General features: G+C 45.1%; 23 non-coding genes across 23 annotated transcripts; all 23 read left to right on the top strand.

Annotated features, from left to right (window-relative positions):
- The first annotated feature begins 1,290 nt into the window (after window positions 1-1,290).
- On the top strand, window positions 1,291-1,362 carry TRNAC-GCA (transfer RNA cysteine (anticodon GCA)). Its single transcript has one exon. It is a non-coding gene; the product is annotated as a tRNA-Cys (tRNA).
- Window positions 1,363-2,971: 1,609 nt separating this feature from the next.
- TRNAC-GCA (transfer RNA cysteine (anticodon GCA)) lies at window positions 2,972-3,043 on the top strand. Its single transcript has one exon. It is a non-coding gene; the product is annotated as a tRNA-Cys (tRNA).
- Window positions 3,044-3,101: 58 nt separating this feature from the next.
- Window positions 3,102-3,173, top strand: TRNAL-GAG (transfer RNA leucine (anticodon GAG)). The gene has a single exon. It is a non-coding gene; the product is annotated as a tRNA-Leu (tRNA).
- Window positions 3,174-3,231: 58 nt separating this feature from the next.
- On the top strand, window positions 3,232-3,303 carry TRNAC-GCA (transfer RNA cysteine (anticodon GCA)). Its single transcript has one exon. It is a non-coding gene; the product is annotated as a tRNA-Cys (tRNA).
- Window positions 3,304-3,750: 447 nt separating this feature from the next.
- TRNAC-GCA (transfer RNA cysteine (anticodon GCA)) lies at window positions 3,751-3,822 on the top strand. The gene has a single exon. It is a non-coding gene; the product is annotated as a tRNA-Cys (tRNA).
- Window positions 3,823-5,298: 1,476 nt separating this feature from the next.
- Window positions 5,299-5,370, top strand: TRNAC-GCA (transfer RNA cysteine (anticodon GCA)). The gene has a single exon. It is a non-coding gene; the product is annotated as a tRNA-Cys (tRNA).
- A 2,377-nt stretch (window positions 5,371-7,747) lies between these two features.
- On the top strand, window positions 7,748-7,819 carry TRNAC-GCA (transfer RNA cysteine (anticodon GCA)). Its single transcript has one exon. It is a non-coding gene; the product is annotated as a tRNA-Cys (tRNA).
- A 707-nt stretch (window positions 7,820-8,526) lies between these two features.
- On the top strand, window positions 8,527-8,598 carry TRNAC-GCA (transfer RNA cysteine (anticodon GCA)). The gene has a single exon. It is a non-coding gene; the product is annotated as a tRNA-Cys (tRNA).
- A 1,087-nt stretch (window positions 8,599-9,685) lies between these two features.
- TRNAC-GCA (transfer RNA cysteine (anticodon GCA)) lies at window positions 9,686-9,757 on the top strand. Its single transcript has one exon. It is a non-coding gene; the product is annotated as a tRNA-Cys (tRNA).
- Window positions 9,758-13,183: 3,426 nt separating this feature from the next.
- On the top strand, window positions 13,184-13,255 carry TRNAC-GCA (transfer RNA cysteine (anticodon GCA)). The gene has a single exon. It is a non-coding gene; the product is annotated as a tRNA-Cys (tRNA).
- A 1,096-nt stretch (window positions 13,256-14,351) lies between these two features.
- TRNAC-GCA (transfer RNA cysteine (anticodon GCA)) lies at window positions 14,352-14,423 on the top strand. The gene has a single exon. It is a non-coding gene; the product is annotated as a tRNA-Cys (tRNA).
- Window positions 14,424-15,511: 1,088 nt separating this feature from the next.
- Window positions 15,512-15,583, top strand: TRNAC-GCA (transfer RNA cysteine (anticodon GCA)). The gene has a single exon. It is a non-coding gene; the product is annotated as a tRNA-Cys (tRNA).
- A 1,338-nt stretch (window positions 15,584-16,921) lies between these two features.
- On the top strand, window positions 16,922-16,993 carry TRNAC-GCA (transfer RNA cysteine (anticodon GCA)). Its single transcript has one exon. It is a non-coding gene; the product is annotated as a tRNA-Cys (tRNA).
- An 828-nt stretch (window positions 16,994-17,821) lies between these two features.
- On the top strand, window positions 17,822-17,893 carry TRNAC-GCA (transfer RNA cysteine (anticodon GCA)). Its single transcript has one exon. It is a non-coding gene; the product is annotated as a tRNA-Cys (tRNA).
- A 1,469-nt stretch (window positions 17,894-19,362) lies between these two features.
- On the top strand, window positions 19,363-19,434 carry TRNAC-GCA (transfer RNA cysteine (anticodon GCA)). Its single transcript has one exon. It is a non-coding gene; the product is annotated as a tRNA-Cys (tRNA).
- A 576-nt stretch (window positions 19,435-20,010) lies between these two features.
- TRNAC-GCA (transfer RNA cysteine (anticodon GCA)) lies at window positions 20,011-20,082 on the top strand. Its single transcript has one exon. It is a non-coding gene; the product is annotated as a tRNA-Cys (tRNA).
- A 1,470-nt stretch (window positions 20,083-21,552) lies between these two features.
- TRNAC-GCA (transfer RNA cysteine (anticodon GCA)) lies at window positions 21,553-21,624 on the top strand. The gene has a single exon. It is a non-coding gene; the product is annotated as a tRNA-Cys (tRNA).
- A 188-nt stretch (window positions 21,625-21,812) lies between these two features.
- TRNAC-GCA (transfer RNA cysteine (anticodon GCA)) lies at window positions 21,813-21,884 on the top strand. The gene has a single exon. It is a non-coding gene; the product is annotated as a tRNA-Cys (tRNA).
- A 1,088-nt stretch (window positions 21,885-22,972) lies between these two features.
- Window positions 22,973-23,044, top strand: TRNAC-GCA (transfer RNA cysteine (anticodon GCA)). Its single transcript has one exon. It is a non-coding gene; the product is annotated as a tRNA-Cys (tRNA).
- A 188-nt stretch (window positions 23,045-23,232) lies between these two features.
- TRNAC-GCA (transfer RNA cysteine (anticodon GCA)) lies at window positions 23,233-23,304 on the top strand. The gene has a single exon. It is a non-coding gene; the product is annotated as a tRNA-Cys (tRNA).
- Window positions 23,305-24,132: 828 nt separating this feature from the next.
- On the top strand, window positions 24,133-24,204 carry TRNAC-GCA (transfer RNA cysteine (anticodon GCA)). The gene has a single exon. It is a non-coding gene; the product is annotated as a tRNA-Cys (tRNA).
- A 2,903-nt stretch (window positions 24,205-27,107) lies between these two features.
- TRNAC-GCA (transfer RNA cysteine (anticodon GCA)) lies at window positions 27,108-27,179 on the top strand. The gene has a single exon. It is a non-coding gene; the product is annotated as a tRNA-Cys (tRNA).
- Window positions 27,180-27,367: 188 nt separating this feature from the next.
- Window positions 27,368-27,439, top strand: TRNAC-GCA (transfer RNA cysteine (anticodon GCA)). The gene has a single exon. It is a non-coding gene; the product is annotated as a tRNA-Cys (tRNA).
- The last annotated feature ends 267 nt before the right edge of the window (window positions 27,440-27,706 follow it).

The following is a 27,706-nucleotide window of genomic DNA, read 5'->3' as shown; positions in this document are numbered from 1 at the left end:
CATTAGGGCGAGGAACAAAGTGGAATAGCTCAGTGGTAGAGCATTCGACTGCAGATCGAGAGGTACTTGGTTCAAAACCGAGTTCCCCCTGTAACAGCACGGATCATTCCGTTTATTTTAGTTAAATCGACAAAACGGTTTTGAACAAGGGGGAGTAGCTCAGTGGTAGAGCATTCGACTTCAGATCAAGAGGTCATTGGTTCAAACTCGAGTTCCCCATGTAACAGCACGGATCATTTCGTTTATTTTAGTTAAATCGACATTACGGTTATGAACAAGGGGGAATAGCTCGCATTAGACTGCAGATCAAGAGGTCCTTGGTTCAAACCCGAGTCCCCCCTGTAACAGCACGGATCATTTCGTTTATTTTAGGTAAATCGACATTACGGTTATGAACAAGGGGGGATAGCTCAGTGGTGGAGCATTCGACTGAAGATCGAGAGATCCTTGGTTCAAACCCGAGTTCCCGCTGTAACAGCACGGATCATTTCGTTTATTTCAGTTAAATCGACATTACGGTTATGAACAAGGGGGAATAGCTCGCATTCGACTGCAGATGAAGAGGTCCTTGGTTCAAACCCGAGTTCCCCCAGTAACAGAACGGATCATTCCGTTTATTTTAGTTAAATCGACATTACGGTTACGAACGCGGGGGAATAGCTCAGTGGTAGAGCATTCGACTGCAGATCGAGAGGTAATTGGTTCAAACCCGAGTTCCCCCTGTAACAGCACGGATCATTCCGTTTATTTTAGTTAAATCGACATTACGGCTAAGAACAAGGGGAATAGCTCAGCGGTAGAGCATTCGACTGCAGATCGAGAGGAACTTGGTTCAAACCCGAGTTCCCCCTGTAACAGCACGGATCATTCCGTTTATTTTAGTTAAATCGACATAACGGTTTTGAACAAGGGGGAGTAGCTCAGTGGTAGAGCATTCGACTTCAGATCAAGAGGTCATTGGTTGAAACTCGAGTTCCCCATGTAACAGCACGGATCATTTCGTTTATTTTAGTTAAATCGACATTACGGTTATGAACAAGGGGGAATAGCTCACATTAGACTGCAGATCAAGAGGTCCTTGGTTCAAACCCGAGTTCCCCCTGTAACAACACGGATCATTTCGTTTATTTTAGGTAAATCGACATTACGGTTATGAACAAGGGGGGATAGCTCAGTGGTGGAGCATTCGACTGAAGATCGAGAGATCCTTGGTTCAAACCCGAGTTCCCGCTGTAACAGCACGGATCATTTCGTTTATTTTAGTTAAATCGAAATTACGGTTATGAACAAGGGGGAATAGCTCAGCGGTAGAGCATTCGACTGCAGATCGGGAGGTCCTTGGTTCAAACCCGAGTTCCCCCTGTAACAGCACGGATCATTCCTTTTATTTTAGTTACATCGACATTAGGGCGAGGAACAAAGGGGAATAGCTCAGTGGTAGAGCATTCGACTGCAGATCGAGAGGTCCTTGGTTCAAACCCGAGTTCTCGCTGTAACGGCACGGATCATTGCCTTTATTTTAGTTAAATCGACATTACGGCCTTGAACTAGGGGGAGTAGCTCAGTGGTAGAGCATTCGACTGCAGATCGAGAGGTCCTTGGTTCAAACCCGTGTTCTCCCTGTAACAACACGGATCATTCCGTTTAGTTTAGTTAAATCGACATTACGGCTAAGAACAAGGGGGAATAGCTCAGTGGTAGAGCATTCGACTGCAGATCAAGAGGTACTTGGTTCAAACCCGTGTTCTCCCTGTAACAGGACGGATCATTCCGTTTATTTTAGTTAAATCGACATTACGGTTATGAACAAGGGGGAATAGCTCAGTGGTAGAGAATTCGACTGCAGAGCGAGAGGTACTTGGTTCAAACCCGAGTTCCCCCTGTAACAGCACGGATCATTTCGTTTATTTTAGTTAATTCGACATTACGGTTATGAACAAGGGGGAATAGCTCAGCGGTAGAGCATTCGGCTGCAAATCGAGAGGTCCTTGGTTCAAACCCGAGTTCCCCCTGTAACAGCACGGATCATTCCTTTTATTTTAGTTACATCGACATTAGGGCGAGGAACAAAGTGGAATAGCTCAGTGGTAGAGCATTCGACTGCAGATCGAGAGGTACTTGGTTCAAACCCGAGTTCCCCCTGTAACAGCACGGATCATTCCGTTTATTTTTGTTAAATCGACATAACGGTTTTGAACAAGGGGGAGTAGCTCAGTGGTAGAGCATTCGACTTCAGATCAAGAGGTCATTGGTTCAAACTCGAGTTCCCCATGTAACAGCACGGATCATTTCGTTTATTTTAGTTAAATCGACATTACGGTTATGAACAAGGGGGAATAGCTCGCATTAGACTGCAGATCAAGAGGTCCTTGGTTCAAACCCGAGTCCCCCCTGTAACAGCACGGATCATTTCGTTTATTTTAGGTAAATCGACATTACGGTTATGAACAAGGGGGGATAGCTCAGTGGTGGAGCATTCGACTGAAGATCGAGAGATCCTTGGTTCAAACCCGAGTTCCCGCTGTAACAGCACGGATCATTTCGTTTATTTTAGTTAAATCGAAATTACGGTTATGAACAAGGGGGAATAGCTCAGTAGTAGAGCATTCGACTGCAGATCGAGAGGTCCTTGGTTCAAACCCGAGTTCTCCCTGTAATAGCACGGATCATTGCCTTCATTTTAGTTAAATCGACATTACGGCTTTGAACTAGGAGGAATAGCTCAGTGGTAGAGCATTCGACTGCAGATCGAGAGGTCCTTGGTTCAAACCCTAGTTCTCCCTGTAACAGCACGGATCATTGCCTTTATTTTAGGTAAATCGACAATACGGCCTTGAACTAGGGGGAATAGCTCAGTGGTAGAGCATTCGACTGCAGATCAAGAGGTACTTGGTTCAAACCCGTGTTCTCCCTGTAACAGGACGGATCATTCCGTTTATTTTAGTTAAATCGACATTACGGTTATGAACAAGGGGGAATAGCTCAGTGGTAGAGCATTCGACTGCAGATCGAGAGGTCCTTGGTTCAAACCCGAGTTCCCCCTGTAACAGCACGGATCATTTCGTTTATTTTAGTTAAATCGACATTACGGTTATTAACAAGGGGGGATAGCTCAGTGGTGGAGCATTCGACTGAGAATCGAGAGATCCTTGGTTCAAACCCGAGTTCCCGCTGTAACAGCACGGATCATTGCCTTTATTTTAGTAAAATCGACATTACGGCCTTGAATTAGGGGGAATAGCTCAGTGGTAGAGCATTCGACTGCAGATCGAGAGGTCCTTGGTTCAAACCCGAGTTCTCTCTGTAACAGCACGGATCATTGCCTTCATTTTAGCTAAATCGACATTACGACTATGAACAAAGGGAAATAAATCAGTGGTAGAGCATTCGACTGCAGATCGAGAGGTCCATGGTTCAAACCCGAGTTCCCACTGTAACAGCACGGATCATTCCGTTTATTTTAGTTAATGCGACATTACGGTTATGAACAAGGGGGGATAGCTCAGTGGTAGAGCATTCGACTGCAGATCGAGAGGTCCTTGGTTCAAACCAAATTCTTCCTGTAACAGCACGGATCATTGCCTTTATTTTAGTTAAATCGACATTACGGCCTTGAACTAGGGGGAATAGCTCACTGGTAGAGCATTCGACTGCAGATCGAGAGGTCCTTGGTTCAAACCCGTGTTCTCCCTGTAACAGCACGGATCATTCCGATAATTTTAGTTAAATCGACATTACGGCTATGAACAAGGGGGAATAGCTCAGCGGTAGAGCATTCGACTGCAGATCGAGAGGTCCTTGGTTCAAACCCGAGTTCCCCCTGTAACAGCACGGATCATTCCTTTTATTTTAGTTAAATCGACATTAGGGCGAGGAACAAAGGGGAATAGCTCAGTGGTAGAGCATTCGACTGCAGATCGAGAGGTCCTTGGTTCAAACCCGAGTTCTCCCTGTAACAGCACGGATCATTCCGTTAATTTTAGTTAAATCGACATTACGGCTATGAACAAGGGGAATAGCTCAGCGGTAGAGCATACGACTGCAGATCAAGAGGTCCTTGGTTCAAACCCGTGTTCTCCCTGTAACAGCACGGATCATTCCGTTAATTTTAGTTAAATCGACATTACGGCTATGAACAAGGGGGAATAGCTCAGCGGTAGAGCATACGACTGCAGATCGAGAGGTCCTTGGTTCAAACCCGAGTTCCCCCTGTAACAGCACGGATCATTCCATTTATTTTAGTTAAATCGACATTAGGGCGAGGAACAAAGGGGAATAGCTCAGTGGTAGAGCATTCGACTGCAGATCGAGAGGTACTTGGTTCAAACCCGTGTTCTCCCTGTAACAGCACGGATCATTCCGTTTAGTTTAGTTAAATCGACATTACGGCTGAGAACAAGGGGGAGTACCTCAGTGGTAGAGAATTCGACTGCAGATCAAGAGGTACTTGGTTCAAACCCGTGTTCTCCCTGTAACAGCACGGATCCTTCCGTTAATTTTAGTTAAATCGACATTACGGCTATGAACAAGGGGAAATAGCTCAGTGGTAGAGCATACGACTGCAGATCGAGAGGTCCTTGGTTCAAACCCGAGTTCCCCCTGTAACAGCACGGATCATTCCTTTTACTTTAGTTAAATCGACATTAGGGCGAGGAAAAAAGGGGAATAGCTCAGTGGTAGAGCATTCGACTGCAGATCGAGAGGTACTTGGTTCAAACCCATGTTCTCCCTGTAACAGCACGGATCATTCCGTTTATTTAGTTAAATCGATATTACGGTTATGAACAAGGGGGAATAGCTCGCATTCGACTGCAGATCAAGAGATACTTGGTTTAAACCCGAGTTCCCCCTGTAACAGCACGGATCATTTCGTTTATTTTAGTTAAATCGACATTACGGTTACGAACGCGGGGGAATAGATCAGTGGTAGAGCATTCGACTGCAGATCGAGAGGTCCTTGGTTCAAACCCGAGTTCCCCCTGTAACAGCACGCATCATTCCGTTTATTTTAGTTAATGCGACATTACGGTTATGAACAAGGGGGGATAGCTCAGTGGTAGAGCATTCGACTGCAGATCGAGAGGTCCTTGGTTCAAACCAAATTCTTCCTGTAACAGCACGGATCATTGCCTTTATTTTAGTTAAATCGACATTACGGCCTTGAACTAGGGGGAATAGCTCACTGGTAGAGCATTCGACTGCAGATCGAGAGGTCCTTGGTTCAAACCCGTGTTCTCCCTGTAACAGCACGGATCATTCCGTTAATTTTAGTTAAATCGACATTACGGCTATGAACAAGGGGGAATAGCTCAGCGGTAGAGCATTCGACTGCAGATCGAGAGGTCCTTGGTTCAAACCCGAGTTCCCCCTGTAACAGCACGGATCATTCCTTTTATTTTAGTTAAATCGACATTAGGGCGAGGAACAAAGGGGAATAGCTCAGTGGTAGAGCATTCGACTGCAGATCGAGAGGTCCTTGGTTCAAACCCGAGTTCTCCCTGTAACAGCACGGATCATTCCGTTAATTTTAGTTAAATCGACATTACGGCTATGAACAAGGGGAATAGCCCAGCGGTAGAGCATACGACTGCAGATCAAGAGGTCCTTGGTTCAAACCCGTGTTCTCCCTGTAACAGCACGGATCATTCCGTTAATTTTAGTTAAATCGACATTACGGCTATGAACAAGGGGGAATAGCTCAGCGGTAGAGCATACGACTGCAGATCGAGAGGTCCTTGGTTCAAACCCGAGTTCCCCCTGTAACAGCACGGATCATTCCATTTATTTTAGTTAAATCGACATTAGGGCGAGGAACAAAGGGGAATAGCTCAGTGGTAGAGCATTCGACTGCAGATCGAGAGGTACTTGGTTCAAACCCGTGTTCTCCCTGTAACAGCACGGATCATTCCGTTTAGTTTAGTTAAATCGACATTACGGCTGAGAACAAGGGGGAGTACCTCAGTGGTAGAGAATTCGACTGCAGATCAAGAGGTACTTGGTTCAAACCCGTGTTCTCCCTGTAACAGCACGGATCCTTCCGTTAATTTTAGTTAAATCGACATTACGGCTATGAACAAGGGGAAATAGCTCAGTGGTAGAGCATACGACTGCAGATCGAGAGGTCCTTGGTTCAAACCCGAGTTCCCCCTGTAACAGCACGGATCATTCCTTTTACTTTAGTTAAATCGACATTAGGGCGAGGAAAAAAGGGGAATAGCTCAGTGGTAGAGCATTCGACTGCAGATCGAGAGGTACTTGGTTCAAACCCATGTTCTCCCTGTAACAGCACGGATCATTCCGTTTATTTAGTTAAATCGATATTACGGTTATGAACAAGGGGGAATAGCTCGCATTCGACTGCAGATCAAGAGATACTTGGTTTAAACCCGAGTTCCCCCTGTAACAGCACGGATCATTTCGTTTATTTTAGTTAAATCGACATTACGGTTACGAACGCGGGGGAATAGATCAGTGGTAGAGCATTCGACTGCAGATCGAGAGGTCCTTGGTTCAAACCCGAGTTCCCCCTGTAACAGCACGCATCATTCCTTTTATTTTAGTTAAATCGACATTAGGGCGAGGAACAAAGGGGAATAGCTCAGTGGTAGAGCATTCGACTGCAGATCGAGAGGTCCTTGGTTCAAACCAAAGATCTTCCTGTAACAGCACGGATCATTGCCTTTATTTTAGTTAAATCGACATTACGGCCTTGAACTAGGGGGAATAGCTCACTGGTAGAGCATTCGACTGCAGATCGAGAGGTCCTTGGTTCAAACCCGAGTTCTCCCTGTAACAAAACAGATCATTCCGTTTATTTTAGTTAAATCGACAATACGGCCTTGAAAAAGGGGGAATAGCTCAGCGGTAGAGCATTCGACTGCAGATCAAGAGGTACTTGGTTCAAACCCGTGTTCTCCCTGTAACAGCACGGATCATTCCGTTTAGTTTAGTTAAATCGACATTACGGCTAAGAACAAGGGGGAGTACCTCAGTGGTAGAGCATTCGACTGCAGATCAAGAGGTACTTGGTTCAAACCCGTGTTCTCCCTGTAACAGCACGGATCCTTCCGTTAATTTTAGTTAAATCGACTTTACGGCTATGAACAAGGGGGAATAGCTCAGTGGTAGAGCATACGACTGCAGATCGAGAGGTACTTGGTTCAAACCCGAGTTCCCCCTGTAACAGCACGGATCATTCCTTTTACTTTAGTTAAATCGACATTAGGGCGAGGAAAAAAGGGGAATAGCTCAGTGGTAGAGCATTCGACTGCAGATCGAGAGGTACTTGGTTCAAACCCATGTTCTCCCTGTAACAGCACGGATCATTCCGTTTATTTAGTTAAATCGATATTACGGTTATGAACAAGGGGGAATAGCTCGCATTCGACTGCAGATCAAGAGATACTTGGTTTAAACCCGAGTTCCCCCTGTAACAGCACGGATCATTTCGTTTATTTTAGTTAAATCGACATTACGGTTACGAACGCGGGGGAATAGATCAGTGGTAGAGCATTCGACTGCAGATCGAGAGGTCCTTGGTTCAAACCCGAGTTCCCCCTGTAACAGCACGCATCATTCCTTTTATTTTAGTTAAATCGACATTAGGGCGAGGAACAAAGGGGAATAGCTCAGTGGTAGAGCATTCGACTGCAGATCGAGAGGTCCTTGGTTCAAACCCGTGTTCTCCCTGTAACAGCACGGATCATTCCGTTAATTTTAGTTAAATCGACATTACGGCTATGAACAAGGGGGAATAGCTCAGCGGTAGAGCATTCGACTGCAGATCGAGAGGTCCTTGGTTCAAACCCGAGTTCCCCCTGTAACAGCACGGATCATTCCTTTTATTTTAGTTAAATCGACATTAGGGCGAGGAACAAAGGGGAATAGCTCAGTGGTAGAGCATTCGACTGCAGATCTAGAGGTCCTTGGTTCAAACCCGAGTTCTCCCTGTAACAGCACGGATCATTCCGTTTAGTTTAGTTAAATCGACATTACGGCTGAGAACAAGGGGGAGTACCTCAGTGGTAGAGCATTCGACTGCAGATCAAGAGGTACTTGGTTCAAACCCGTGTTCTCCCTGTAACAGCACGGATCCTTCCGTTAATTTTAGTTAAATCGACATTACGGCTATGAACAAGGGGGAATAGCTCAGTGGTAGAGCATACGACTGCAGATCGAGAGGTCCTTGGTTCAAACCCGAGTTCCCCCTGTAACAGCACGGATCATTCCTTTTATTTTAGTTAAATCGACATTAGGGCGAGGAACAAAGGGGAATAGCTCAGTGGTAGAGCATTCGACTGCAGATCGAGAGGTCCTTGGTTCAAACCAAATTCTTCCTGTAACAGCACGGATCATTGCCTTTATTTTAGTTAAATCGACATTACGGCCTTGAACTAGGGGGAATAGCTCACTGGTAGAGCATTCGACTGCAGATCGAGAGGTCCTTGGTTCAAACCCGTGTTCTCCCTGTAACAGCACGGATCATTCCGTTAATTTTAGTTAAATCGACATTACGGCTATGAACAAGGGGGAATAGCTCAGCGGTAGAGCATTCGACTGCAGATCGAGAGGTCCTTGGTTCAAACCCGAGTTCCCCCTGTAACAGCACGGATCATTCCTTTTATTTTAGTTAAATCGACATTAGGGCGAGGAACAAAGGGGAATAGCTCAGTGGTAGAGCATTCGACTGCAGATCGAGAGGTCCTTGGTTCAAACCCGAGTTCTCCCTGTAACAGCACGGATCATTCCGTTTAGTTTAGTTAAATCGACATTACGGCTGAGAACAAGGGGGAGTACCTCAGTGGTAGAGCATTCGACTGCAGATCAAGAGGTACTTGTTTCAAACCCGTGTTCTCCCTGTAACAGCACGGATCCTTCCGTTAATTTTAGTTAAATCGACATTACGGCTATGAACAAGGGGGAATAGCTCAGTGGTAGAGCATACGACTGCAGATCGAGAGGTCTTTGGTTCAAACCCGAGTTCCCCCTGTAACAGCACGGATCATTCCTTTTACTTTAGTTAAATCGACATTAGGGCGAGGAAAAAAGGGGAATAGCTCAGTGGTAGAGCATTCGACTGCAGATCGAGAGGTACTTGGTTCAAACCCATGTTCTCCCTGTAACAGCACGGATCATTCCGTTTATTTAGTTAAATCGATATTACGGTTATGAACAAGGGGGAATAGCTCGCATTCGACTGCAGATCAAGAGGTACTTGGTTTAAACCCGAGTTCCCCCTGTAACAGCACGGATCATTTCGTTTATTTTAGTTAAATCGACATTACGGTTACGAACGCGGGGGAATAGATCAGTGGTAGAGCATTCGACTGCAGATCGAGAGGTCCTTGGTTAAAACCCGAGTCCCCCCTGTAACAGCACGGATCATTCCTTTTATTTTAGTTAAATCGACATTAGGGCGAGGAACATAGGGGAATAGCTCAGTGGTAGAGCATTCGACTGCAGATCGAGAGGTCCTTGGTTCAAACCAAATTCTTCCTGTAACAGCACGGATCATTGCCTTTATTTTAGTTAAATCGACATTACGGCCTTGAACTAGGGGGAATAGCTCACTGGTAGAGCATTCGACTGCAGATCGAGAGGTCCTTGGTTCAAACCCGTGTTCTCCCTGTAACAGCACGGATCATTCCGTTAATTTTAGTTAAATCGACATTACGGCTATGAACAAGGGGGAATAGCTCAGCGGTAGAGCATTCGACTGCAGATCGAGAGGTCCTTGGTTCAAACCCGAGTTCCCCCTGTAACAGCACGGATCATTCCTTTTATTTTAGTTAAATCGACATTAGGGCGAGGAACAAAGGGGAATAGCTCAGTGGTAGAGCATTCGACTGCAGATCGAGAGGTCCTTGGTTCAAACCCGAGTTCTCCCTGTAACAGCACGGATCATTCCGTTAATTTTAGTTAAATCGACATTACGGCTATGAACAAGGGGAATAGCTCAGCGGTAGAGCATACGACTGCAGATCAAGAGGTCCTTGGTTCAAACCCGTGTTCTCCCTGTAACAGCACGGATCATTCCGTTAATTTTAGTTAAATCGACATTACGGCTATGAACAAGGGGGAATAGCTCAGCGGTAGAGCATACGACTGCAGATCGAGAGGTCCTTGGTTCAAACCCGAGTTTCCCCTGTAACAGCACGGATCATTCCATTTATTTTAGTTAAATCGACATTAGGGCGAGGAACAAAGGGGAATAGCTCAGTGGTAGAGCATTCGACTGCAGATCGAGAGGTACTTGGTTCAAACCCGTGTTCTCCCTGTAACAGCACGGATCATTCCGTTTAGTTTAGTTAAATCGACATTACGGCTGAGAACAAGGGGGAGTACCTCAGTGGTAGAGAATTCGACTGCAGATCAAGAGATACTTGGTTTAAACCCGAGTTCCCCCTGTAACAGCACGGATCATTTCGTTTATTTTAGTTAAATCGACATTACGGTTACGAACGCGGGGGAATAGATCAGTGGTAGAGCATTCGACTGCAGATCGAGAGGTCCTTGGTTCAAACCCGAGTTCCCCCTGTAACAGCACGCATCATTCCTTTTATTTTAGTTAAATCGACATTAGGGCGAGGAACAAAGGGGAATAGCTCAGTGGTAGAGCATTCGACTGCAGATCGAGAGGTCCTTGGTTCAAACCAAAGATCTTCCTGTAACAGCACGGATCATTGCCTTTATTTTAGTTAAATCGACATTACGGTCTTGAACTAGGGGGAATAGCTCACTGGTAGAGCATTCGACTGCAGATCGAGAGGTCCTTGGTTCAAACCCGAGTTCTCCCTGTAAGAAAACAGATCATTCCGTTTATTTTAGTTAAATCGACAATACGGCCTTGAAAAAGGGGGAATAGCTCAGCGGTAGAGCATTCGACTGCAGATCAAGAGGTACTTGGTTCAAACCCGTGTTCTCCCTGTAACAGCACGGATCATTCCGTTTAGTTTAGTTAAATCGACATTACGGCTAAGAACAAGGGGGAGTACCTCAGTGGTAGAGCATTCGACTGCAGATCAAGAGGTACTTGGTTCAAACCCGTGTTCTCCCTGTAACAGCACGGATCATTCCTTTTATTTTAGTTAAATCGACATTAGGGCGAGGAACAAAGGGGAATAGCTCAGTGGTAGAGCATTCGACTGCAGATCGAGAGGTCCTTGGTTCAAACCCGAGTTCTCCCTGTAACAGCACGGATCATTCCGTTAATTTTAGTTAAATCGACATTACGGCTATGAACAAGGGGAATAGCTCAGCGGTAGAGCATACGACTGCAGATCAAGAGGTCCTTGGTTCAAACCCGTGTTCTCCCTGTAACAGCACGGATCATTCCGTTAATTTTAGTTAAATCGACATTACGGCTATGAACAAGGGGGAATAGCTCAGCGGTAGAGCATACGACTGCAGATCGAGAGGTCCTTGGTTCAAACCCGAGTTTCCCCTGTAACAGCACGGATCATTCCATTTATTTTAGTTAAATCGACATTAGGGCGAGGAACAAAGGGGAATAGCTCAGTGGTAGAGCATTCGACTGCAGATCGAGAGGTACTTGGTTCAAACCCGTGTTCTCCCTGTAACAGCACGGATCATTCCGTTTAGTTTAGTTAAATCGACATTACGGCTGAGAACAAGGGGGAGTACCTCAGTGGTAGAGAATTCGACTGCAGATCAAGAGATACTTGGTTTAAACCCGAGTTCCCCCTGTAACAGCACGGATCATTTCGTTTATTTTAGTTAAATCGACATTACGGTTACGAACGCGGGGGAATAGATCAGTGGTAGAGCATTCGACTGCAGATCGAGAGGTCCTTGGTTCAAACCCGAGTTCCCCCTGTAACAGCACGCATCATTCCTTTTATTTTAGTTAAATCGACATTAGGGCGAGGAACAAAGGGGAATAGCTCAGTGGTAGAGCATTCGACTGCAGATCGAGAGGTCCTTGGTTCAAACCAAAGATCTTCCTGTAACAGCACGGATCATTGCCTTTATTTTAGTTAAATCGACATTACGGTCTTGAACTAGGGGGAATAGCTCACTGGTAGAGCATTCGACTGCAGATCGAGAGGTCCTTGGTTCAAACCCGAGTTCTCCCTGTAAGAAAACAGATCATTCCGTTTATTTTAGTTAAATCGACAATACGGCCTTGAAAAAGGGGGAATAGCTCAGCGGTAGAGCATTCGACTGCAGATCAAGAGGTACTTGGTTCAAACCCGTGTTCTCCCTGTAACAGCACGGATCATTCCGTTTAGTTTAGTTAAATCGACATTACGGCTAAGAACAAGGGGGAGTACCTCAGTGGTAGAGCATTCGACTGCAGATCAAGAGGTACTTGGTTCAAACCCGTGTTCTCCCTGTAACAGCACGGATCCTTCCGTTAATTTTAGTTAAATCGACTTTACGGCTATGAACAAGGGGGAATAGCTCAGTGGTAGAGCATACGACTGCAGATCGAGAGGTACTTGGTTCAAACCCGAGTTCCCCCTGTAACAGCACGGATCGTTCCTTTTACTTTAGTTAAATCGACATTAGGGCGAGGAAAAAAGGGGAATAGCTCAGTGGTAGAGCATTCGACTGCAGATCGAGAGGTACTTGGTTCAAACCCATGTTCTCCCTGTAACAGCACGGATCATTCCGTTTATTTAGTTAAATCGATATTACGGTTATGAACAAGGGGGAATAGCTCGCATTCGACTGCAGATCAAGAGATACTTGGTTTAAACCCGAGTTCCCCCTGTAACAGCACGGATCATTTCGTTTATTTTAGTTAAATCGACATTACGGTTACGAACGCGGGGGAATAGATCAGTGGTAGAGCATTCGACTGCAGATCGAGAGGTCCTTGGTTCAAACCCGAGTTCCCCCTGTAACAGCACGCATCATTCCTTTTATTTTAGTTAAATCGACATTAGGGCGAGGAACAAAGGGGAATAGCTCAGTGGTAGAGCATTCGACTGCAGATCGAGAGGTCCTTGGTTCAAACCAAAGTTCTTCCTGTAACAGCACGGATCATTGCCTTTATTTTAGTTAAATCGACATTACGGCCTTGAACTAGGGGGAATAGCTCACTGGTAGAGCATTCGACTGCAGATCGAGAGGTCCTTGGTTCAAACCCGAGTTCTCCCTGTAACAAAACAGATCATTCCGTTTATTTTAGTTAAATCGACAATACGGCCTTGAAAAAGGGGGAATAGCTCAGTGGTAGAGCATTCGACTGCAGATCGAGAGGTCCTTGGTTCAAACCCGAGTTCCCCCTGTAACAGCACGGATCATTCCTTTTATTTTAGTTAAATCGACATTAGGGCGAGGAACAAAGGGGAATAGCTCAGTGGTAGAGCATTCGACTGCAGATCGAGAGGTCCTTGGTTCAAACCCGAGTTCTCCCTGTAACAGCACGGATCATTCCGTTAAATTTAGTTAAATCGACATTACGGCTATGAACAAGGGGAATAGCTCAGCGGTAGAGCATACGACTGCAGATCGAGAGGTCCTTGGTTCAAACCCGTGTTCTCCCTGTAACAGCACGGATCATTCCGTTAAATTTAGTTAAATCGACATTACGGCTATGAACAAGGGGGAATAGCTCAACGGTAGAGCATACGACTGCAGATCGAGAGGTCCTTGGTTCAAACCCGAGTTCCCCCTGTAACAGCACGGATCATTCCTTTTATTTTAGTTAAATCGACATTAGGGCGAGGAACAAAGGGGAATAGCTCAGTGGAAGAGCATTCGACTGCAGATCGAGAGGTCCTTGGTTCAAACCCGAGTTCTCCCTGTAACAGCACGGATCATTGCCTTCATTTTAGTTAAATCGACATTACGGCTTTGAACTAGGAGGAATAGCTCAGTGGTAGAGCATTCGACTGCAGATCGAGAGGTCCTTGGTTCAAACCCGTGTTCTCCCTGTAACAGCACGGATCATTCCGTTAATTTTAGTTAAATCGACATTACGGCTATGAACAAGGGGGAATAGTTCAGCGGTAGAGCATTCGACTGCAGATCGAGAGGTCCTTGGTTCAAACCCGAATTCCACCTGTAACAGCACGGATCATTCCTTTTATTTTAGTTAAATCGACATTAGGGCGAGGAACAAAGGGGAATAGCTCAGTAGTAGAGCATTCGACTGCAGATCAAGAGGTACTTGGTCAAACCCGAGTTCCCCCTGTAACAGCACGGATCATTTCGTTTATTTTAGGTAAATCGACATTACGGTTATGAACAAGGGGGAATAGCTCAGTGGTGGAGCATTCGACTGAAGATCGAGAGATCCTTGGTTCAAACCCGTGTTCCCCCTGTAACAGCACGGATCATTTCGTTTATTTTAGTTAAATCGAAATTACGGTTATGAACAAGGGGGAATAGCTCAGCGGTAGAGCATTCGACTGCAGATCGAGAGGTCCTTGGTTCAAACCCGAGTTCCCCCTGTAACAGCACGGATCATTCCTTTTATTTTAGTTACATTGACATTAGGGCGAGGAACAAAGGGGAATAGCTCAGTGGTAGAGCATTCGACTGCAGATCGAGAGGTCCTTGGTTCAAACCTGAGTTCTCGCTGTAACGGCACGGATCATTGCCTTTATTTTAGTTAAATCGACATTACGGCCTTGAACTAGGGGGAATAGCTAAGTATTAGAGCATTCGACTGCAGATCGAGAGGTCCTTGGTTCAAACCCGAGTTCTCCCTGTAACAGCACGGATCATTGCCTTCATTTTAGTTAAATCGACATTACGGCTTTGAACTAGGAGGAATAGCTCAGTGGTAGAGCACTCGACTGCAGATCGAGAGGTCCCTGGTTCAAACCCGTGTTCTCCCTGTAACAGCACGGATCATTCCGTTTAGTTTAGTTAAATCGACATTACGGGTAAGAACAAGGGGGAATAGCTTAGTGGTAGAGCATTCGACTGCAGATCAAGAGGTACTTGGTTCAAACCCGTGTTCTCCCTGTAACAGCATGGATCATTCCGTTAATTTTAGTTAAATCGACATTACGGCTATGAACAAGGGGGAATAGCTCAGCGGTAGAGCATACGACTGCAGATCGAGAGGTCCTAGGTTCAAACCCGAGTTCCCCCTGTAACAGCACGGATCATTCCTTTTATTTTAGTTAAATCGACATTAGGGCGAGGAACAAAGGGGAATAGCTCAGTGGTAGAGCATTCGACTGCAGATCGAGAGGTACTTGGTTCAAACCCATGTTCTCCCTGTAACAGCACGGATCATTCCGTTTATTTAGTTAAATCGACATTACTGTTAAGAACAAGGGGGAATAGCTCGCATTCGACTGCAGATCAAGAGGTACTTGGTTCAAACCCGAGTTCCCCCTGTAACAGCACGGATCATTCCGTTTATTTTAGTTAAATCGACATTACGGCTAAGAACAAGGGGGAATAGCTCAGCGGTAGAGCATTCGACTGCAGATCGAGAGGTACTTGGTTCAAACCCGAGTTCTCCCTGTAACAGCACGGATCATTGCCTTCATTTTAGTTAAATCGACATTACGGCCTTGAACTAGGGGGAATAGCTCAGTGGTAGAGCATTCGACTGCAGATCGAGAGGTCCTTGGTTCAAACCCGAGTTCTCCCTGTAACAGCACGGATCATTGCCTTCATTTTAGTTAAATCGACATTACGGCCTTGAACTAGGGGGAATAGCTCAGTGGTAGGGCATTCGACTGCAGATCGAGAGGTCCTTGGTTCAAACCCGTGTTCTCCCTGTAACAGCACCGATCATTCCGTTTATTTTAGTTAAATCGACATTACGGCTAAGAAGAAGGGAAATAGCTCAGTGGTAGAGCTTTCGACTGGAGATCAAGAGGTACTTGGTTCAAACCCCTGCTCTCCCTGTAACAGCACGGATCATTCCGTTTAATTTAGTTAAATCGACACTACGGCTATGAACAAAGGGAAATAGCTCAGTGGTAGAGCATTCGACTGCAGATCGAGAGGTCCTTGGTTCAAACCCGAGTTCCCACTGTAACAGCACGGATCATTCCGTTTATTTTAGTTAAATCGACATTACGGTTATGAACAAGGGGGAATAGCTCGCATTCGACTGCAAATCAAGAGGTCCTTGGTTCAAACCCGTGTTCTCCCTGTAACAGCACGGATCATTCCATTAATTTTAGTTAAATCGACATTACGGCTATGAACAAGGGGGAATAGCTCAGCTGTAGAGCATTCGACTGCAGATCGAGAGGTCCTTGGTTCAAACCCGAGTTCCCCCTGTAACAGCACGGATCATTCCTTTTATTTTAGTTAAATCGACATTAGGGCGAGGAACAAAGAGGAATAGCTCAGTGGTAGAGCATTCGACTGCAGATCGAGAGGTCCTTGGTTCAAACCCGAGTTCTCCCTGTAACAGCACGGATCATTGCCTTCATTTTAGTTAAATCGACATTACGGCTATGAACAAGGGGGAATAGCTCAGCGGTAGAGCATACGACTGCAGATCGAGAGGTCCTAGGTTCAAACCCGAGTTCCCCCTGTAACAGCACGGATCATTCCTTTTATTTTAGTTAAATCGACATTAGGGCGAGGAACAAAGGGGAATAGCTCAGTGGTAGAGCATTCGACTGCAGATCGAGAGGTACTTGGTTCAAACCCATGTTCTCCCTGTAACAGCACGGATCATTCCGTTTATTTAGTTAAATCGACATTACTGTTAAGAACAAGGGGGAATAGCTCGCATTCGACTGCAGATCAAGAGGTACTTGGTTCAAACCCGAGTTCCCCCTGTAACAGCACGGATCATTCCGTTTATTTTAGTTAAATCGACATTACGGCTAAGAACAAGGGGGAATAGCTCAGCGGTAGAGCATTCGACTGCAGATCGAGAGGTACTTGGTTCAAACCCGAGTTCTCCCTGTAACAGCACGGATCATTGCCTTCATTTTAGTTAAATCGACATTACGGCCTTGAACTAGGGGGAATAGCTCAGTGGTAGAGCATTCGACTGCAGATCGAGAGGTCCTTGGTTCAAACCCGAGTTCTCCCTGTAACAGCACGGATCATTGCCTTCATTTTAGTTAAATCGACATTACGGCCTTGAACTAGGGGGAATAGCTCAGTGGTAGGGCATTCGACTGCAGATCGAGAGGTCCTTGGTTCAAACCCGTGTTCTCCCTGTAACAGCACCGATCATTCCGTTTATTTTAGTTAAATCGACATTACGGCTAAGAAGAAGGGAAATAGCTCAGTGGTAGAGCTTTCGACTGGAGATCAAGAGGTACTTGGTTCAAACCCCTGCTCTCCCTGTAACAGCACGGATCATTCCGTTTAATTTAGTTAAATCGACACTACGGCTATGAACAAAGGGAAATAGCTCAGTGGTAGAGCATTCGACTGCAGATCGAGAGGTCCTTGGTTCAAACCCGAGTTCCCACTGTAACAGCACGGATCATTCCGTTTATTTTAGTTAAATCGACATTACGGTTATGAACAAGGGGGAATAGCTCGCATTCGACTGCAAATCAAGAGGTCCTTGGTTCAAACCCGTGTTCTCCCTGTAACAGCACGGATCATTCCATTAATTTTAGTTAAATCGACATTACGGCTATGAACAAGGGGGAATAGCTCAGCTGTAGAGCATTCGACTGCAGATCGAGAGGTCCTTGGTTCAAACCCGAGTTCCCCCTGTAACAGCACGGATCATTCCTTTTATTTTAGTTAAATCGACATTAGGGCGAGGAACAAAGAGGAATAGCTCAGTGGTAGAGCATTCGACTGCAGATCGAGAGGTCCTTGGTTCAAACCCGAGTTCTCCCTGTAACAGCACGGATCATTGCCTTCATTTTAGTTAAATCGACATTACGGCCTTGAACTAGGGGGAATAGCTCAGTGGTAGAGCATTCGACTGCAGATCGAGAGGTCCTTGGTTCAAACCCGAGTTCTCCCTGTAACAGCACGGATCATTGCCTTCATTTTAGTTAAATCGACATTACGGCCTTGAACTAGGGGGAATAGCTCAGTGGTAGGGCATTCGACTGCAGATCGAGAGGTCCTTGGTTCAAACCCGTGTTCTCCCTGTAACAGCACCGATCATTCCGTTTATTTTAGTTAAATCGACATTACGGCTAAGAACAAGGGAAATAGCTCAGTGGTAGAGCTTTCGACTGGAGATCAAGAGGTACTTGGTTCAAACCCCTGCTCTCCCTGTAACAGCACGGATCATTCCGTTTAATTTAGTTAAATCGACACTACGGCTATGAACAAAGGGAAATAGCTCAGTGGTAGAGCATTCGACTGCAGATCGAGAGGTCCTTGGTTCAAACCCGAGTTCCCACTGTAACAGCACGGATCATTCCGTTTATTTTAGTTAAATCGACATTACGGTTATGAACAAGGGGGAATAGCTCGCATTCGACTGCAAATCAAGAGGTCCTTGGTTCAAACCCGTGTTCTCCCTGTAACAGCACGGATCATTCCGTTAATTTTAGTTAAATCGACATTACGGCTATGAACAAGGGGGAATAGCTCAGCTGTAGAGCATTCGACTGCAGATCGAGAGGTCCTTGGTTCAAACCCGAGTTCCCCCTGTAACAGCACGGATCATTCCTTTTATTTTAGTTAAATCGACATTAGGGCGAGGAACAAAGAGGAATAGCTCAGTGGTAGAGCATTCGACTGCAGATCGAGAGGTCCTTGGTTCAAACCCGAGTTCTCCCTGTAACAGCACGGATCATTGCCTTCATTTTAGTTAAATCGACATTACGGCCTTGAACTAGGGGGAATAGCTCAGTGGTAGAGCATTCGACTGCAGATCGAGAGGTCCTTGGTTCAAACCCGTGTTCTCCCTGTAACAGCACGGATCATTCCGTTTATTTTAGATAAATCGACATTACGGCTTAGAACAAGGGGGAATAGCTCAGTGGTAGAGCATTCGACTGGAGATCAAGAGGTACTTGTTTCAAACCCCTGCTCTCCATGTAACAGCACGGATCATTCCGTTTAATTTAGTTAAATCGACATTACGGCTATGAACAAAGGGAAATAGCTCAGTGGTAGAGCATTCGACTGCAGATCAAGAGGTCATTGGTTCAAACTCGAGTTCCCCCTGTAACAGCACGGATCATTTCGTTTATTTTAGTTAATGCGACATTACGGTTATGAACAAGGGGGAATAGCTCGCATTCGACTGCAAATCAAGAGGTCCTTGGTTCAAACCCGTGTTCTCCCTGTAACAGCACTGATCATTCCGTTAATTTTAGTTAAATCGACATTACGGCTATGAACAAGGGGGAATAGCTCAGCGGTAGAGCATTCGACTGCAGATCGAGAGGTCCTTGGTTCAAACCCGAGTTCTCTCTGTAACAGCACGGATCATTGCTTTTATTTTAGTTAAATCGACATTACGGCCTTCAACTAGGGGGAATAGCTCAGTGGTAGAGCATTCGACTGCAGATCGAGAGGTCCTTGGTTCAAACCCGAGTTCTCCCTGTAACAGCACGGATCATTGCCTTCATTTTAGCTAAATCGACATTACGGCTATGAACAAAGGGAAAAAATCAGGGGTAGAGCATTCGACTGCAGATCGAGAGGTCCTTGGTCAAAACCCGAGTTCCACCTGTAACAGCACGGATCATTTCGTTTATTTTGGTTAAATCGACATTACGGTTACGAACGCGGGGGAATAGCTCAGTGGTAGAGCATTCGACTGCAGATCGAGAGGTACTTGGTTCAAAGCCGAGTTCCCCCTGTAACAGCACGGATCATTCCGTTTATTTTAGTTAAATCGACATTACGGCTAAGAACAAGGGGGAATAGCTCAGCGGTAGAGCATCGACTGCAGATCGAGAGGTACTTGGTTCAAACCCGAGTTCTCCCTGTAACAGCACGGATCATTCCGTTTATTTTAGCTAAATCGACATTACGTCTATGAACAAAGGGAAATAAATCAGTGGTAGAGCATTCGACTGCAGATCGAGAGGTCCTTGGTTCAAACCCGAGTTCTCACTGTAACAGCACGGATCATTCCTTTTATTTTAGTTAAATCGACATTACGGCCTTGAACTAGGGGGAATAGCTCAGTGGTAGAGCATTCGACTGCAGATCGAGAGGTCCTTGGTTCAAACCCGAGTTCTCCCTGTAACAGCACGGATCATTGCCTTTATTTTAGTTAAATCGACATTACGGCCTTGAACTATGGGGAATAGCTCAGTGGTAGAGTATTCGACTGCAGATCGAGAGGTCCTTGGTTCAAACCCGAGTTCTCCCTGTAACAGCACGGATCATTGCCTTCATTTTAGTTAAATCGACATTACGGCCTTGAACTAGGGGGAATAGCTCAGTGGTAGAGCATTCGACTGCAGATCGAGAGGTCCTTGGTTCAAACCCGTGTTCTCCCTGTAACAGCACGGATCATTCCGTTTATTTTAGTTAAATCGACATTACGGCTAAGAAAAAGGGGGAATAGCTCAGTGGTAGAGCATTCGACTGGAGATCAAGAGGTACTTGGTTCAAACCACTGCTCTCCCTGAAACAGCACGGATCATTCCGTTTAATTTAGTTAAATCGACATTACGGCTATGAACAAAGGGAAATAGCTCAGTGGTAGAGCATTCGACTGCAGATCAAGAGGTCATTGGTTCAAACTCGAGTTCCCCCTGTAACAGCACGGATCATTTCGTTTATTTTAGTTAATGCGACATTACGGTTATGAACAAGGGGGAATAGCTCGCATTCGACTGCAAATCAAGAGGTCCTTGGTTCAAACCCGTGTTCTCCCTGTAACAGCACGGATCATTCCGTTAATTTTAGTTAAATCGACATTACGGCTATGAACAAGGGGGAATAGCTCAGCGGTAGAGCATTCGACTGCAGATCGAGAGGTCCCTGGTTCAAACCCGAGTTCCCCCTGTAACAGCACGGATCATTCCTTTTATTTTAGTTAAATCGACATTAGGGCGAGGAACAAAGAGGAATAGCTCAGTGGTAGAGCATTCGACTGCAGATCGAGAGGTCCTTGGTTCAAACCCGAGTTCTCCCTGTAACAGCACGGATCATTGCCTTCATTTTAGTTAAATCGACATTACGGCCTTGAACTAGGGGGAATAGCTCAGTGGTAGAGCATTCGACTGCAGATCGAGAGGTCCTTGGTTCACACCCGTGTTCTCCCTGTAACAGCACGGATCATTCCGTTTATTTTAGTTAAATCGACATTACGGCTAAGAACAAGGGGGAATAGCTCAGTGGTAGAGCATTCGACTGGAGATCAAGAGGTACTTGGTTCAAACCCCTGCTCTCCCTGTAACAGCACGGATCATTCCGTTTAATTTAGTTAAATCGACATTACGGCTATGAACAAAGGGAAATAGCTCAGTGGTAGAGCATTCGACTGCAGATCAAGAGGTCATTGGTTCAAACTCGAGTTCCCCCTGTAACAGCACGGATCATTTCGTTTATTTTAGTTAATGCTACATTACGGTTATGAACAAGGGGGAATAGCTCGCATTCGACTGCAAATCAAGAGGTCCTTGGTTCAAACCCGTGTTCTCCCTGTAACAGCACGGATCATTCCGTTAATTTTAGTAAAATCGACATTACGGCTATGAACAAGGGGGAATAGCTCAGCGGTAGAGCATTCGACTGCAGATCGAGAGGTCCTTGGTTCAAACCCGAGTTCCCCCTGTAACAGCACGGATCATTCCTTTTATTTTAGTTAAATCGACATTAGGGCGAGGAACAAAGAGGAATAGCTCAGTGGTAGAGCATTCGACTGCAGATCGAGAGGTCCTTGGTTCAAACCCGAGTTCTCCCTGTAACAGCACGGATCATTGCTTTTATTTTAGTTAAATCGACATTACGGCCTTCAGCTAGGGGGAATAGCTCAGTGGTAGAGCATTCGACTGCAGATCGAGAGGTCCTTGGTTCAAACCCGAGTTCTCCCTGTAACAGCACGGATCATTGCCTTCATTTTAGCTAAATCGACATTACGGCTATGAACAAAGGGAAATAAATCAGTGGTAGTGCATTCGACTGCAGATCGAGAGGTCCTTAGTTCAAACCCGAGTTCCCCCTGTAACAGCACGGATCATTTCGTTTATTTTGGTTAAATCGACATTACGGTTACGAACGCGGGGGAATAGCTCAGTGGTAGAGCATTCGACTGCAGATCGAGAGGTACTTGGTTCAAAGCCGAGTTCCCCCTGTAACAGCACGGATCATTCCGTTTATTTTAGTTAAATCGACATTACGGCTAAGAACAAGGGGGAATAGCTCAGCGGTAGACCATCGACTGCAGATCGAGAGGTACTTGGTTCAAACCCGAGTTCTCACTGTAACAGCACGGATCATTCCTTTTATTTTAGTTAAATCGACATTAGGGCGAGGAACAAAGAGGAATAGCTCAGTGGTAGAGCATTCGACTTCAGATCGAGAGGTCCTTGGTTCAAACCCGAGTTCTCCCTGTAACAGCACGGATCATTGCCTTCATTTTAGTTAAATCGACATTACGGCCTTGAACTAGGGGGAATAGCTCAGTGGTAGAGCATTCGACTGCAGATCGAGAGGTCCTTGGTTCAAACCCGTGTTCTCCCTGTAACAGCACGGATCATTCCGTTTATTTTAGTTAAATCGACATTACGGCTAAGAACAAGGGGGAATAGCTCAGTGGTAGAGCATTCGACTGGAGATCAAGAGGTACTTGGTTCAAACCCCTGCTCTCCCTGTAACAGCACGGATCATTACGTTTAATTTAGTTAAATCGACATTACGGCTATGAACAAAGGGAAATAGCTCAGTGGTAGAGCATTCGACTGCAGATCAAGAGGTCATTGGTTCAAACTCGAGTTCCCCCTGTAACAGCACGGATCATTTCGTTTATTTTAGTTAATGCTACATTACGGTTATGAACAAGGGGGAATAGCTCGCATTCGACTGCAAATCAAGAGGTCCTTGGTTCAAACCCGTGTTCTCCCTGTAACAGCACGGATCATTCCGTTAATTTTAGTTAAATCGACATTACGGCTATGAACAAGGGGGAATAGCTCAGCGGTAGAGCATTCGACTGCAGATCGAGAGGTCCTTGGTTCAAACCCGAGTTCCCCCTGTAACAGCACGGATCATTCCTTTTATTTTAGTTAAATCGACATTAGGGCGAGGAACAAAGAGGAATAGCTCAGTGGTAGAGCATTCGACTGCAGATCGAGAGGTCCTTGGTTCAAACCCGAGCTCTCCCTGTAACAGCACGGATCATTGCTTTTATTTTAGTTAAATCGACATTACGGCCTTCAGCTAGGGGGAATAGCTCAGTGGTAGAGCATTCGACTGCAGATCGAGAGGTCCTTGGTTCAAACCCGAGTTCTCCCTGTAACAGCACGGATCATTGCCTTCATTTTAGCTAAATCGACATTACGGCTATGAACAAAGGGAAATAAATCAGTGGTAGTGCATTCGACTGCAGATCGAGAGGTCCTTGGTTCAAACCCGAGTTCCGCCTGTAACAGCACGGATCATTTCGTTTATTTTGGTTAAATCGACATTACGGTTACGAACGCGGGGGAATAGCTTAGTGGTAGAGCATTCGACTGCAGATCGAGAGGTACTTGGTTCAAAGCCGAGTTCCCCCTGTAACAGCACGGATCATTCCGTTTATTTTAGTTAAATCGACATTACGGCTAAGAACAAGGGGGAATAGCTCAGCGGTAGACCATCGACTGCAGATCGAGAGGTACTTGGTTCAAACCCGAGTTCTCACTGTAACAGCACGGATCATTCCTTTTATTTTAGTTAAATCGACATTAGGGCGAGGAACAAAGAGGAATAGCTCAGTGGTAGAGCATTCGACTGGAGATCAAGAGGTACTTGGTTCAAACCCCTGCTCTCCCTGTAACAGCACGGATCATTCCGTTTAATTTAGTTAAATCGACATTACGGCTATGAACAAAGGGAAATAGCTCAGTGGTAGAGCATTCGACTGCAGATCAAGAGGTCATTGGTTCAAACTCGAGTTCCCCCTGTAACAGCACGGATCATTTCGTTTATTTTAGTTAATGCGACATTACGGTTATGAACAAGGGGGAATAGCTCGCATTCGACTGCAAATCAAGAGGTCCTTGGTTCAAACCCGTGTTCTCCCTGTAACAGCACGGATCATTCCGTTAATTTTAGTTAAATCGACATTACGGCTATGAACAAGGGGGAATAGCTCAGCGGTAGAGCATTCGACTGCAGATCGAGAGGTCCTTGGTTCAAACCCGAGTTCCCCCTGTAACAGCACGGATCATTCCTTTTATTTTAGTTAAATCGACATTAGGGCGAGGAACAAAGAGGAATAGCTCAGTGGTAGAGCATTCGACTGCAGATCGAGAGGTCCTTGGTTCAAACCCGAGTTCTCCCAATAACAGCACGGATCATTGCTTTTATTACCTCTCCGAGTGACGTATGTCACGGAGAGGTTCTAATTTCGACGTGTGTGTGTGTCTGTCTGTGTGTTTGTCTGTTGTTACACCCACGTGACCGCGTTCGCAGTTTCCAAATCGGAGCAAACGTGTTCGCCATTTCCGAACTGCTTTCACAGTCACGGAAATGGCTCCTTTACTTGAGTTCTCACACCACCATCTTCTCGTCTTTGTCCATCCCACACGGACACCAGTCTGTACTTACTGGCTTCTAATCACCACCATCTTTTGGTCTTCGTCCATCCCACATGGACACCAGTCTGTATTCATTGGCTTCTAATCACCACCATCTTCGGGTCTTCGTCCATTCCACTTGGACACCAGTCTGTACATACTGGCTTCTAATCTCCACTATCTTTTGGTCTTCGTCCATCCCACATGGACACCAGTCTGTACATACTGGCTTCTAATCACCACCATCTTCTGGTCTTCGTCCATCCCACTTGGACACCAGTCTGTACATACTGGCTTCTAAACACCACCATCTACTGGTCTTCCGTCTATTCCACATAGACACCAATCTGTCTTATTGGCTTCTAACTCCATAGTCATCGTTTGGTTTAAGACATTCGCGGCGATCAGCTAGGGTTACGAGAAACGTCTAGCCTCCCTAGGGTGGGTTGTCCACCAAAGGTTTTCGCAATTGCGGTTGTTCTTGCTTTTAGCTGTAGTTCGACACCCTTATATACTACCTATTTGAGTAAGGTAATGCAACCGGCGTATGCTTCATTTCAAACGCCAAAATTAGTCAAGTCTCTCAAGAATGTCTAATTGTTCTTTATCAACGCGATGTAACGCTCTATAAGGCGAACAACTAACGAAGAAAATATTTAATATTAATTATATTTATTTTAATATTTAAGATAATCTAGTTTCTCAACTCAAAATTAAAACGGAAAGAGTTAAAAAGCAGCCTATGTTTTAGTCTGTGTGTGTCCGTCCGTTAGTGCACCGCGTTAGCAGTTCGCTTTGTTTTGTGGAAAGAAATCCTACAAAACCTTAATATTTGGTTTTCTCATAATATATTATTAATATATGGAAATATTTTTCGTAATTTCGATGCCTTTAGTGGTTTTGTAGCTATAAAGCTCTGTTTCATTCTGATATCCCAAGAATATTTTTTATTATTATTATTTGAAATCGATGTTTATATATTACTTAAGCTATACTACATCTGTTTATAGCATAATTCTTTCTAAAGTGATTTCAAGAAGAACGCAACTATATTGGGCAAATGAACTTTTATTTGTCATTAGGCCTAGTGAACCAAAAAGTAAACGCTTTGGTTTGGTTTTCGTTTCTGTAATACAGAGACATTAACGGTTCAGAGTGAGCCGAAAGTTAAATACACTTTTAAATAATTAGGCTTAGACTTTATAATCATGGTGGAAATCTGGGCCGCGTTCAGCAGAGCTCAGCGCTGTCAGGCGCTGTTAGCAGTGTCATCCAGAACGGGATTTTGTTATTGAATTTTGACGTCACGGTGCTCAGTGAGCCAGCGCGGTCTTCAAGGAAAATAGTCGGGTTTTTGGATAACGTGACGTAAAACGCGTAGTTCTCAGCTTGGCGAAAAAGCATGGAGGAATTAATACAAATAGCTCTTGCTGATTCTGATGAGACTATAGCTATTTAATTGGCGTGAAACAAGTTGATCACGCGAGAGCGGCGAGAAGTTTAAGAGACATGTTAGTTTCTATGTTTAATTATAAAAGTTGTTCTTATCTATCTCCATAAATATGTTATCATACAATTTTTGTTAAGCCTTTGTACCTTGCACGCTTTATTGCGCTAGCTTCATTTTTAAAAGACCGATGACCGGAGAAAAGCTATGACGACAGATCTCACCAGAAAACGTTTTCCAAAATCCGCTGTCTTTTTTGGTGAGCTCTGCTGAACGCAGCCCAGATCAGTGAAAGGTCTGATCGTAATCGGATTATAGCTTCGTGTGTTCATGCTTTTTATGGTGCGCATTTACCTTCAGTGTGTGTAGCCACAAATTAGCTTTGGTGTTATGTAACTTTAATCGTCATGTTGACAAACTAAGAAAATTGTTGAGGTGAAAGGAGAGGATAGTGTTTACATGGCAACCCTGTTGTGAATATGGCTTTGAACATAGAGGGTATACAGTTGAGGAGTAGCAAATTGGGCCTTTACAAATACGTAAAGGTAATATCCCTCCAAAGTTTTATCTCTTCATTTCCCGTTTTTCCCCCATCGGATGATTTTAATGTGTACAAGTATATCCTTATTGGATGTAAAATGTCGTCTGATTTACAGTATATTTGCTATGCTTTGTATACTGCTTTAATATTTCATAAATTTTAACTTCAGTATTTGTTCATAAAAAAAAGAAACATTTCCATAACTGGGTAAATAAGTTTGTAGGTAGTCCTTCTCTTGACTCGGAGAGGTAATATTTTGGTTTTCCCAACTTGTATTTTAGTTAAATCGACATTACGGTTATGAACAAGGGGGAATAGCTCGCATTCGACTGCAAATCAAGAGGTCCTTGGTTCAAACCCGAGTTCCCCCTGTAACAGCACGGATCATTTCGTTTATTTTAGTTAATGCGACATTACGGTTATGAACAAGGGGGAATAGCTCGCATTCGACTGCAAATCAAGAGGTCCTTGGTTCAAACCCGTGTTCTCCCTGTAACAGCACGGATCATTCCGTTAATTTTAGTTAAATCGACATTACGGCTATGAACAAGGGGGAATAGCTCAGCGGTAGAGCATTCGACTGCAGATCGAGAGGTCCTTGGTTCAAACCCGAGTTCCCCCTGTAACAGCACGGATCATTCCTTTTATTTTAGTTAAATCGACATTAGGGCGAGGAACAAAGAGGAATAGCTCAGTGGTAGAGCATTCGACTGCAGATCGAGAGGTCCTTGGTTCAAACCCGAGTTCTCCCAATAACAGCACGGATCATTGCTTTTATTTTAGTTAAATCGACATTACGGCCTTCAACTAGGGGGAATAGCTCAGTGGTAGAGCATTCGACTGCAGATCGAGAGGTCCTTGGTTCAAACCCGAGTTCCCCCTGTAACAGCACGGATCATTTCGTTTATTTTGGTTAAATCGACATTACGGTTACGAACGCGGGGGAATAGCTCAGTGGTAGAGCATTCGACTGCAGATCGAGAGGTACTTGGTTCAAAGCCGAGTTCCCCTGTAACAGCACGGATCATTCCGTTTATTTTAGTTAAATCGACAATACGGCTAAGAACAAGGGGGAATAGCTCAGCGGTAGAGCATTCGACTGCAGATCGAGAGGTACTTGGTGCAAACCCGAGTTCTCCCTGTAACAGC

The sequence above is a fragment of the Phalangium opilio genome, unplaced genomic scaffold (genome assembly GCF_054372755.1).
Source record: "Phalangium opilio isolate 3A_F unplaced genomic scaffold, DU_Popi_V2 ptg000021l_1, whole genome shotgun sequence".
Taxonomy (NCBI): Eukaryota; Metazoa; Arthropoda; class Arachnida; order Opiliones; family Phalangiidae; genus Phalangium; species Phalangium opilio.
This window is presented reverse-complemented; position numbering and strand designations above follow the sequence as displayed.